Raw genomic sequence first — 12,731 nt, forward strand, 5'->3', positions numbered from 1 at the left:
TGGCTCCTGGCTTTGAATCTGCCCAGCTCAGGCCATTGCAGCCATTTGGAGAGTGAACCAGTAGATGGAATAACTCTCTTTTTCCTCTGCCTCTGTAAATTTGCCATTCAAATAAATAAATAAAAATTTAAAAATAAAATAAAAAATTTTTTAAACCCAGCATTTTTCCTGCTCTCCTGAAAAATTCAGGAAGACTTGGCCTGAAGACTCCACGCCTTGGAGTACAGACAGTCCACACTGGCAATGTCCACATTCTGTAGGACTCAACCATTTTTTTTTTTTTTTTTAAGATTTACTTGAAAGGCAGAGTTAGAGAGAGGAGAGGTCTTCATCTGCTGGTTCACTCATCAACTGGCCACAACAGCCAGGGCTGGTCCAGGCTGAAGCCAGGAGCCATGAGCCTCTCTTCCAAGTCTCCCATGTGGGTGCAGGGGCCCAAGCACTTGGGCCATTTTCTGCTGCTTTCCCAGGCACATTAACAGGGAGCTGGATCAGAAGCAGAGCAGCTGGGACTCGAATTGCCTCATGTATGGGATGCAGGTGCTGCAGACGGCAGTTTAACCCACTGTGCCACGGTGCTGGCCCCAGGCCTCCACCATTTCACTAGGGCGACCTGCAGACCTATGAAAGAGGGTGGGGTCCCGACTTGCTTTCTGAAGACCAAACTACTGCTTCGTTTAAAAATGTGTACTTAAATTCTGCAAGACGACACAAAACCTGTCATTAGACACTTCAAAATGACACCTCTGGGGTAGGTTTGGCATAGCAGTTAAGGTGCCTGGGCTTGAGTCCTGGCCCGGCTCAGCACCCTGGAAGGCAGTGACGACTGAAGTAGTTGGGTCTCCGCCACCCATGTGAAGGACCCAGATTGAATTCCCAGCTTCCAGCTTTGGCCCAGTCCCAACTGTTGCCAGCAGTGGATGGAAGATCTCTGTCTCTCTGTCTTCCAAGTGAATTGAAAATAAATGTTTATAAAGGGTGAATCTGTGAATTTTACTACACACAAAAAATTAGTAAAAAAGAAGGCGGGATACATAAAAATATGAAGCAAAAATAATATGTGGCATGATAAAATAGCAAAATCATAAAGGTGATCCAAGAAGGCCTAAAGTTTAGGGAATGGTGCTTTGGTCAGATGGTTTTAAGCCAGTGGCAGTTCTGGGGTAGAGAAGAGAACCCCCCTGGCCGACAGGGAGCAGGAAGTAGGGTGCCCCACAGGCCAGGGTGGGCCTAGGCAGTGGTGTCCAAGTAGGGAAAGAGTCCACAGTAAATGGGCCAGGATGATCTCGAGATATCTGCTCTGGAATTTCACTCCCTGGCCCTGCGCCTGCTGTGGCAGCCAAGTTCATTCTCCAGAGGAGAAAAGTGACAGAGCAGAAGCAGGAGCAAAGGACTGTGGCTTCCTGCCTCCTGCACCTCAGAGCTTTGCAAAAATATTCCGGGTGGGGCAGAGGAGGGCGAGTGTTTTGGCATAGCATGGTAAGCCACTGTTTGGGACACACACAATCCATTCGGAGTTCCTGGTTCAAGTACTGGCTATTCGGCTTCTGAGCCGGCTTCCTGCCTCCTGGGAGGCAGCACACTGATAGCTGAGGTAACCACCCTTGTGGGAGACCTGGCTGGAGTTCTTGGCTCCTGGCTCTGCCTAGTGGGGGAGTGAACCAGCAAATGGAAGATCTCTTTCTGTTTCTCTCTCTCTCTTTCATTGGCCTTTCAAATAAGTAAAATTTAAATTAAAAAAAATGAAATTGAAGGGAAAGCTTTGGCCCTTGAAAGACTTGGAAGCAGCAATATTGCAAGGATTGGCCGGCGCCGCGGCTCACTAGGCTAATCCTCCGCCTTGCGGCGCCGGCACACCGGGTTCTAGTCCCGGTCGGGGCGCCGGATTCTGTCCCGGTTGCCCCTCTTCCAGGCCAGCCCTCTGCTGTGGCCAGGGAGTGCAGTGGAGGATGGCCCAGGTGCTTGGGCCCTGCACCCCATGGGAGACCAGGAAAAGCACCTGGCTCCTGGCTCCTGCCATCGGATCAGCGCCGTGCGCCGGCCGCAGCGCGCTGGCCGCGGCGGCCATTGGAGGGTGAACCAACGGCAAAGGAAGACCTTTCTCTCTGTCTCTCTCTCTCACTGTCCACTCTGCCTGTCCAAAAAAAAAAAAAAAAAAAAAAAATATTGCAAGGATTATGGAGGTGGCTATCTTTTCTAAACTTAGCAGCTTTGAAGGGAGAATGAAAGGCTTGTGCTGGCCTACCATCAACTCAGGGCATGCCGTGCAAGCCAGAAACTCCCCCAAGGTAACATGTGAAGAAACCCTCACTTAGGAGGCAGAAGGCAGAAGGTGCTAAAAATGAAGCCCAAGATTTCATCAGGAAAGCAACAGAGTTGCAAAAGACTCCTACATTCTACATTCCTATAATAGAGTTGGGCTTTAAAAGGGAAGGAGTGGGACCTTGGGCCCTGCTGTTAAGGTAGAAGATCAGGGGTGGTGTGTGGGGGTGTGTGTGACATAGCGGGTTGAGCCACCTCTTGCAGCACTGGCATCCTATATGGACACTGGTTCAGGTTCTGGCTGCTCCACTTCCAGTCCAGCTGCCTGGTGGTGTGCCTGGGAAAGCAGTGAAGGATGGCCCAAGTGCTTGGGCCCCTGCACCCACGTGGGAGACCTGAAGGAAGCTCCTGGCTCCTGGCTGAGGCCTGGCCCAGCCCCTGCTGTTGCGACTGGGGAGTGAACCAATGGATGGAAGTTCTCTCTCTCTCTCTCTCTCTCTCTCTCTCTCTCTCTCTCTTTCTCTTTCTCTTTCTCTCTGCCTCTGCCTTGCCTGTCCCCCTCTCTGAAACTCCGCCTTTCTAATAAATAAATAAATAAATAAATAAATTTTTTTAAAATAAAGGTCAAAGACCAAAGACCCTTGAGCTCCGGAGTCCTCTGAACACTCCTGGATGGCAGGAGCTGCCTCCTTCCCAGTGACAGAGGCCAGCTTCATCGGTCCTGCAGGCACTGCTGAGGCCCTCCCTGTAGAGTGGTGCTTTACGATGACGCGAGTCCTCAAGATCCACCCCATCGCCTTGCAGGGTCGGAAGCTAGGATCGGTCTCCGCAAAGTCTAAGTAATGATTTCCTACTCTAGGAAAAAGCTCAGTCACCCGAAGAGTGGCAGCCTGTAACCGACAGCAGACCCTGGGAGAAGCCGTGTGGGAGTGGATCTTGGGGTCAACAAACCCAGAGGGAGGGCGTGGTAGATAAGACTGCCAGCAGGGTGCTGACAGAGCAGGGAACATCCCCTGTGACTCAAGTTTAAGGTTCTGCCCAGGACACCTGAACTTGTCCTTTAGTGCCTCTGGATGTCTCCCAGAAGCTTGGCCATCACCCATTCTACAGTAACTGAACTGGAGATGCCACAATTGTCTTGGCACAGTCTGTTATGCAGCCAATGAATATATTAACTTCCAATCCAGGTTCTTGTCTCCCACAGAGGTAAAAACACTAAGACTAGTATTGTGTGCAAATAGGACCATAATTTATTTACCGGTGAGGAATAGGGGATGGCATTGTGGCTCAGCAGGTTAGGCCACCACCTGCAACCCATATGAGTGCTGGTTAGAGTTCTGGCTATCCTGCTTCTGATCCAGCTCCCTGCTGGGAAAGCAGTGGAGAATGGCCCAAGTACTTGGGACCCTACCACCCATGTGGGAGACCCTGCCCCTGCCATTGCGGCCATTTGGGGGAGTGAACCAGCAGGTGAAAGATCTTTCTGTCTGTCTGTCTGTCTGTCTCTCCCTCCCTCCCTCCCTCCCTCTCCCTCTCCCTCTCTCTCTATAACTGTTCCTTTCCAATAAAATCAATAAAGAAAGCTCTCAAAAGAAAACAGTGAGGAATAAACACATTCATGTGTGAGTGTGGGCCGTACAAAACAGAAATACCCAGCATGAGTGGGCCAAATTGTTGCTTGCAAATGAGACAGAAGTGAAAGCAAAAATGGAACTCTAAGCGAGAGCGGGAGAGCAGCAGAGGTCCACCCGAGCTGAGTCCATGCAGAAAGATTTAGAAAGTCAGAGCAGTATGTCTATGTGTTCCGTGGTGGGAAGAGAGCTCTCTCCCACCTTCCACCTCCTTTTTATAAGGAACAGGATGGGGCCGGCGCCGCGGCTCAATAGGCTAATCCTCCGCCTAGCGGCGCCGGCACACCGGGTTCTAGTCCCGGTCGGGGCGCCGGATTCTGTCCCGGTTGCCCCTCTTCCAGGCCAGCCCTCTGCTGTGGCCAGGGAGTGCAGTGGAGGATGGCCCAGGTGCTTGGGCCCTGCACCCCATGGGAGACCAGGAAAAGCACCTGGCTCCTGGCTCCTGCCATCGGATCAGCGCCGTGCGCCGGCTGCAGCGCGGCGGCCGCGGCGGCCATTGGAGGGTGAACCAACGGCAAAGGAAGACCTTTCTCTCTGTCTCTCTCTCTCACTGTCCACTCTGCCTGTCAAAAAAAAAAAAAAAAAAAAAAAAAAAGGAACAGGATGGTACCCCAATCTCATATACAACCAGGGTGGGGCTGGGCATGTACCCTGGGCCTGAATGCAACAGGTGCATCCTGGGAATTTGGATGTATAGAGCCACAGTTAAAGAGATAGGATTACATTGCAAGGGTATGAGAGTTCCAGCTCACCTAAACTTTAACTGCCCCATTACCCCATATCATCTTCATTTTATTTTATTACTTATTTGAAAGGCAGAGATACAGAGAGAGGGTGAGACAGACAGAGAGAGAGAAAGAGAGAGAGAGAGAGAGAGAGAGAGAGAGATTTCTATTTGCTGATTAACCCTAAAATGGTTGCAACAGCTGGGTCTGGGCCAGACTGAAGCCAGGAGCCTGGAACTCCATCCTGGTCTCTCACGTGGGTGCAGGGGCCCAAGTACTTGGTCCATCTCCTGCTGCTTTTCCAGGCATATTAGCAGGGAGCTGCATTTGGAATTGGAGTAGCCAGACTTGAATCAGTGCCCATATGGAATACCAGCATCACTGGCAATGGCTTAACCTGGTGCAGTGCCACAATGCTAGCCCCATGACACATGGTCTTGAAGCAGGATTCTGAAGATTCAGGGAAGTGGGAATGTCGGAGTAGACTTGTTACGTGACCAGAAGATGTCTCCTAAAGTTGCCATGAGGACACACCCAACACTAAGGCAGTAAGGACAGTGCCTCTCCAGCACCAAAGAGAAGCTCTTGGTGACCGTCCTCATGGGCCAGTGGTGGCAGCAGGAGACCTAGAGCCCCAGGGGATGACGCATTTAGCCGATATGAATGGTGACATTTAGCTGTCAGAAGCCAGCAGGGCATTCTCCCCAGGCTGGGCAGCAAAGCGGAAATGGCAGCTAGGACGGGCCTTGCTTCTCCATGGCCCATGGCAATGACAACACTGGGCATGGTGTCCACAGAGGCAAGCCAGCGGAACTTTCCTTAGAAGTTAACATGTTGGCTGGCGCCGCGGCTCAATAGGCTAATCCTCTGCCTAGCGGCACTGGCACACCAGGTTCTAGTCCCAGTCGGGGCGCCGGATCCTGTCCCAGTTGCCCCCCTTCCAGCCCAGCTCTCTGCTGTGGCCCGGGAAGGCAGTGGAGGATGGCCCAAGTGCTTGCACCCTGCACCCCATGGGAGACCAGGAGAAGCACCTGGCTCCTGCCATCGGATCAGCGCGGTGCGCCGGCTGCAGTGCACCAGCCGTGGAGGCCATTGGAGGGTGAACCAACGGCAAAAGGAAGACCTTTCTCTCTGTCTCTCTCTCTCACTGTCCACTCTGTCTGTAAAAAAAAAAAAAAAAAAAAAAAAAAAAAGTTAACGTGTTGTAAATTTAATCCCCAAAGTTTTTTCTTTTCCTTAAAGATTTCTTTACTGGGGCCGGTGTTGTGGTGCAGTAGATTATGCCATCTCCCGCAACGCCAGCATCCATATGAGTGCTGGTTCAAGTCCTGGCTGCTCCACTTCTGATCCAGCTGCCTGCAAATGTACCTGGGAAAGCTGAAGAAGATGGCCCAAGTGCTTGTGCCCCTGTCACCCACATGGGAGACCTGGATGGAGTTCCAGGCTCCTGGCTTCAGTCTGGCCCAGCCCCAGCAGTTGCAACCATTTTAGGAGTGAATCAGCAGATTAAAATCTCTCTCTTTCTCTCTCTCTCTCTCTCTCTAATGCTGCCTTTAAAGAAAAAAAATGTATTTATTTAGGAGCTGGTGTTGTGGTTTAGCCGGTTAAGCCACCGCTTGCTACACCAGCATCCCATGTTAGTGTGCTGATTTGAGTCCTGGCTGCTCTGCTTCCGATCCAGCTCCCTGCTAATGCACCTTAGAAAGCAGCAGATGGGGGTCAGCGCTGTGGCGTAAAAGTTAAGCCTCCGCCTTCAGTGCCAGCATTTCATATGGGTGCTGATTTTGAGTCCCAGCTGCTCTGCTTCCAATCCAGCTCCCTGCTTGGACCCCTGTATCCATTCAAATATGGTCAGTGGTGACCATGAAGAAATTGGTTCCAAAAAGAATTCAGGTTAAGTATCTCTTATCTCTAATGCTTGGGACTCGCAGTGTTTTAGAGTTTGGATTCTTTTTCAGATTTTGGAATATTTGCATATTCCCAGAGCTTCCCAGAGGAAGCTCCTGGCTCCTGGCTTTGGCCTGGCCCATCCTGGACCATTGTGGCCATTTGGAGAGTAAACCAGAGAGTGGAAAATCTCTCTTTCTCTCTCTGTATTTCTGCCTTTCAAATAAATAAAATGAATCTTAACAAAAAAAATAGCATATGAACAGCTAGAGTACTTGGGCTCTATGGAGCTGTGGGTGGCACAGGAGACCCAGATGGAGTTCTTGGCTCCTGGCTTTATCCTGGCCCAGCCCAAGCCATTGTGGCCATTTGGGGAGTGAACCAGCAGATGGGAGTTCTCCCTCTCTCTGTGTCTATCCCTCTCTCTCTGTTAGCCTTTCGATTAATTAGATACTCTTAAGAAAAAAAAACAGCCATCACCAGCAGCAGCTTAACCCGCTGTGCCAAACGCCAGTCTCCCCAGGCTCATTTGTTAACTGTGTTTTTGAGTGGGGCCTTGGGAGGTCATTAGGACCAGATGAGGCCCCCATGACAGCATTAGTAGCTTTCTAAGGAGAGGAAGAGAGGCCCAAGCTAGCACAGCCGACTCTGGCCCTGTGACAACGCTGCAAAAAGACCCTCACTAGTGCCCTGCTCACAGATGTTCCAGCCTCGCATCTGGGAGTGAAGTAAACATTTTTAAAAACTCATTTATTTATTTATTTATTTGAAAGGCAGAGCCACAGAGAGGCAGAGAAAGAGAAAGAGAGAGAAGTCTTCCATCTGCTGGTTCACTCCCCAAGTGGCCACAATGGCCGGAGCTGGGCTGATCCGAAGCCAGGAGCCAGGAGCTTCCTCCGGGTCTCCCACATGGGTGCAGGGGCCCAAGGACTTGAGCCATCTTCTACTGCTTTCCCAGGCCACAGTAGAGAGCTGGATGGGAAGAGGAGCAGCAGATACTTGAAATGGCGCCCATGTGGGATGCCAGCACTGCAGGCGGAGGCTTAAGAGAGAGAGAGAGAATTTTATTTATTTGAAAGGCAATTACAGAGAGAGAGGGAGAGACAGAGAGATCTTCTGTCCACTCACTCCTCAAAATCACAGTAACAGCCAAGGCTGGGCCAGGCCAAAGTCAGGAGCCAGGAGCTTCTTCTGGGTCTCCCTTGTGGGTGCAGGGGCCCAAGGACTTGGCCCTCCTCCTCCTCCTCCTCCTTCCTCTTCCTCTTCCTCTTCTTCCTCTTCCTCTTCTTCCTCTTCCTCTTCCTCTTCTTCTTCTTTTTTGACAGGCAGAGTGGACAGTGAGAGAGAGAGACAGAGGTCTTCCATTGCCGTTGGTTCACCCTCCAATGGCCTCCATGGCTGGCGCGCTGTGGCCAGCACACCGCGCTGATCTGAAGGCAGGAGCCAGGTGCTTCTCCTGGTCTCCCATGCGGTGCAGGGCCCAAGGACTTGGACCATCCTCCACTGCCTTCCCGGGCCACAGCAGAGAGCTGGGCTGGAAGGGGGGCAACCGGGACAGAATCCGGTGCCCCGACCGGGACTAGAACCCGGTATGCCGGCACCACAAGGCAGAGGATTAGCCTATTGAGCCACAGCGCTGGCATTGGCCCATCTTCTACTGCTTTCCCAGGCCACAACAGAGAGCTGGGTCGGACATGGAGCAGCTGGGAGTCAAACTGATGCCCATATGGGATGCTGGCACTGTAGGCGGCAGCTTCACTCACTGTGCCACAATGCCAGTCCTAAAATAAACTTCTTTACACATTACACAGCTTCAACTATTTTGTTATAGCAGCAGAAAATGGACCAGGACAGTAGCTGAACGAAGAAAGGCAGACAGAGGGTGCCTGGCGGGAGGTACGGGGAACAAGGACACAGAACCTGGACTGAAGATCTGCTGGCCTTCCGGCTGCTGGCAAGAAGCGAGAGGTCGTGTTCAGACACGTTCCAGAGGAAAGACAGGCAGGGAAACCTCCAAGCTCAGCTCCTACTGCCGCAGTAGAGTGACAGATTTGACCTATGAATCTACTTACAGAAAAACATTGAAATGCCACATTTCTGGCACGCCTGAGAAAATGACGTCATAATACTAACAGGGAGAACAAGCCACACGAGATGCCACTCTTGAGCCTGAGGGGAGATGAACCTGACCCCAGGGAGGCTCTGCACTGAGGACCAGATTCGCAACTCCTTGAGGCAGCCCCAGAGCCGGAAGCAGGCTCAGGAAGTGGCACAGAGGAGGCGGGGGTGGGGGGGTGGGAGGCAACCTGCACCGCCAGCCACCCCAGCAGCACAGAAGGCAGCCAGGACTGTAACACAGGCCATCAGAAATGGTCGCTGGTGACCATGAAGAAATTGGTGTCCAAAAATAATGTAAGTTAAGTATCTCTTTAAAAAAAAAAAAAAAAGGTTTGTTTATTTGAAAGTCAGAGTTGGCCGGCACTGCGGCTCAATAGGCTAATTCTCCGCCTGCGGCGCCAGCACTCCTGGTTCTAGTCCCGGTCGGGGCACTGGATTCTGTCCCGGTTGCCCCCCTTCCAGTCCAGCTCTCTGCTGTGGCCTGGGAGTGCAGTGGAGGATGGCCCCAAGTCCTTGGGCCCTGCACCCACATGGGAGACCAGGAGAAGCACCTGGCTCCTGCCTTCGGATCAGCGTGGTGCGTCGGCCGCAGCGGCCATTAGAGGGTGAACCGAAGGAAAAGGAAAACCTTTCTCTCTGTCTCTCTCTCTCACTGTCCACTCTGCCTGTCAAAAAAAAAAAAAAAAAGAAAAGAAAAGAAAGAAAAAGAGTTACAGAGAGGCAGAGGCAGAGAGAGAAAGAGAGAGAGAGAGAGAGAGAGAGAGAGAGAGAGGTCTTCCATCCACTGGTTCACTCCCCAATTGGTCGCAACAGCCGGAGCTGCGCTGATCCAAAGCCAGGAGCCAGGAGCTTCTTCCTGATCTCCCACGTGGGTTCAGGGGCCCAAGCACTTGGGCCATCTTCTACGGCTTTCCCAGGCCATAGCAGAGAGCTGGATCAGAAGTGGAGCTGCCGGGACTCAAACTGATGCCCATATGGAATGCTGGCACTGCAGGTGGCCACTTTACCTGCTACACCACAGCACTGGCCCCAGTTAAGTGTCTCTTATCCCAAATACTTGGGCCGATTAGTGTTTAGAGTGGGATTCCTTCAGGTTTTTGGAATATTTGCATATATATAATGAGCTATCTTGAGGATGGGATGCAAGTCTAAACATACACTCAATTTAATTTAGGTTTCAGATACACCCTATACACATCTCCTGAAGGTCATTCTATACAATGTATTCAATCATTCTGTGCAGGAAACAAAAGGTTGGGTGTGTGGAATTTTCCACTCCTAGCTTCATGGCAGTGGTTTGTTTTTTTTAAAGCTTTTATTTAATAAATATAAATTTTGAAAGTACAACTTTTGGATTCTAGCGGGTTTTCCCCCCATAACCACCCTCCCACCCGCAACCATCCCATCTCCTACTCCCTCTCCCATCCCATTCTTCATTAAGATTCATTTTTAATTATCTTTATATACAGAAGATCAATTTAGTATATACTAAGTAAAGATTTCAACAGTTTGCACCCACACAGACACCCAAAGTATAAAGTACTGTTTGAAGACAAGTTTTACTGTTAATTCTCATAGTACAACTCATTAAGGACAGAGATCCTACATGGGGAGTAAGTGCACAGTGACTTCCGTTGTTGATTTAACAATTGACACTCTTATTTATGACGTCAGTGAGCACCTGAGGCTCTTTTCATGAGCTGCCAAGACTATGGAAGCCTCTTGAGTTCAAAACCTCTGACCTTATTCAGACAAGGTCATAGTCAAAGTGGAAGTTCTCTCCTCCCTTCACAGAAAGGCACCTCCTTCTTTGATAGCCCCTTCTTTCCACCGGGATCTCACTCACAGACATCTTTCATTTAGGTTATCTTTTATGGCAGTGCTTATAAAGGGACTTTGGAACATTTCAGATGTTGGATTTTCACATTAGGGATGCCTGGATTAGCCAGAAGACTACAAGAAGCACAAACAGACAATGCTCTGTCCAGAAAACAACCAGCAGATCCCCGGATGGAAGTGCTTGTGTTACTATGCTGTGGCGTGTTGGGTAAAAGCCGCCACCTGCAGTGCCAGCTTCCTATATGGGTGCCAGTTTGAGTCCCGGCAGCTCCACTTCTGATCCAGCTCTCTGCTATGGCCTGGGAAAGCAGTAAAAGATGGCCCAAGTGCTTGGGCCCCTGCACCCATGTGGGAGACCTGGAAGAAGCTCCTGGCTCCTGGCTTCGGATTGGCGCAGCTCCAGCCATTGCAGCCATCTGGGGAGTGAAACAGCGGATGGAAGACTTCTCTCTCTCTCTCTTTCTCTCTCTCTGCCTCTCCTCTCTGTGTGTAACTCTGACTTTAAATATTTAAAAAAACAATAAGGATGGGAACCAGGTCAGCATGCAGCTGCTGCCTCCCCGCACAGGGTACTCACGTGAGCACCTGCAGCACAGAGACCTGGCAGAGCCCCTGCATACCTGTGGCCCCTGGCCAGTTTGTTGTTCATCTGCAACTCCAGGAGAGATCTGTTCTGGCTCACTGCTGAGCCGGAGTGGGGCCAGCAGGCACCCGTCAGAATGCAAGGATATACCCTGTGAGAATAGCAAACGTTGCAGCTGGCTGGTGTCCAGCTTTGAACTGGCCCTCTTCCAGACTTGAGCAGAAAGAAAGTCCCCAGCACTGCCCCAACAGGCCACAACCTCTGTCCTGGGCCTGTGGAACCTGAGGGTGGCAGCTGAGCCTAAAGGCCACCAGCATTGCCCTGCTGTGCTCTCGGGTCCCTGTGGTCGTCTGGACCCTGCACCTGGGCTGATGCTCCTCACAGCGACTCCTGCCAGCAGTGAGCTCCAGCAGGGCCCGGCACAGCAGCCGGGCACCCTTGTCCCCCAGCTTGTTTCTGGCCAGGGTGAGCTTCTTCAGGCTCTCCTCGGCCTTAAGGATGTGACACAGATCCCGGCAGTCCTCAGCAGGGATGCATCAGTCCCAGAGCCTGGGGGACACCGACATTCTGCCTTCACACCTTCACACCTGACGGCCTGGGATCTGTTTCAGAACCAACAGGGTCCCGAGCTGGGAGCGGGGTGTGTGCGCGCGTGTGTGTGTGCAGCAGCCCAGGGCACAGCTCAGCCATCCTGGAGATGCCCAGCAGCTTGTTGCCCAGGTTCAGCTCCTGCAGAGGTGCCGTGGAAGCCGTGATCACTGCCAGCCCCACGCAGGGACGTACAACACGCTTGAAGGGAACACCAGAGCCCGCCCCAGCCCACGGGCACCCAACACTCACAGCCAGGCCGCCAGCTTCCCAGAAGTCATTGGTGCTCACTGTGAGGTCCTTGGAGCCAGGACCTGGGGGCGGGGAGGGGTGTCGCTGTCTCACCGCCCATCCGGGCCCCAGCCTCCTGCCTCAGCACCGAGAGTTGTTCTCAGGGCTGCCGAGCCTCAGTGAAAGGACCCTCAGTTCGCCATGTGGGCAGCACCGCCTCGGGCTCAGTAACCAACTCACAGAGCAGGCCGGGACCCATCAGTGGGCCAAAAAATGCAAAGCTAAGCTCCAGCCAGGACGCATGGAGCCACAGGAGAGCCAGTTGTGAGGTGTCCTCCACACCTTCCCATGGGGCCCATGGGGCCCAGGGGCCCCTGGTCTCTAGGGGAAAATCACACCTGTGCAAAGGAATGACCACAGGAATTGCTCAGGACATGGGCACACCTGAGGGCTCCCAGGAAGCAACACAAGCCCAAAATACATAGTGGTCCAGGGCTGGGAGCTGTGGAACAAACACCCCGTGAGTGAATGGTTGAACAGAGGCAGGAGGAAAGCCAGGCCTTGCTCAGAAAAGAATGAGAGCTGGTCGACGTGGCAGGCAGACACCGTGGTAGCGACTGTCAGGTAGGAGCCTCCAGAGGAAGGCAAGAGCAGCAGGCAAAGCCTGAGCAGAGGGGCCGGTGCTGTGGCGGAGTGGGTAAAGCAGCCGTCTGCAGTGCCGGCATCCCATATGGGTGCCGGTTCTAGTCCCAGCTGCTCAACTTCTGATCCAGCTCTCTGCTATGGCCTGGGACAGCAGTAGAAGGTGGCCCAAGTCCTTGGGCCCTGCACCCACATGGGATACCTGGAAGAAGCTCCTGGCTCCTG

Source organism: Oryctolagus cuniculus, chromosome 6 (genome assembly GCF_964237555.1).
Source record: "Oryctolagus cuniculus chromosome 6, mOryCun1.1, whole genome shotgun sequence".
Taxonomy (NCBI): Eukaryota; Metazoa; Chordata; class Mammalia; order Lagomorpha; family Leporidae; genus Oryctolagus; species Oryctolagus cuniculus.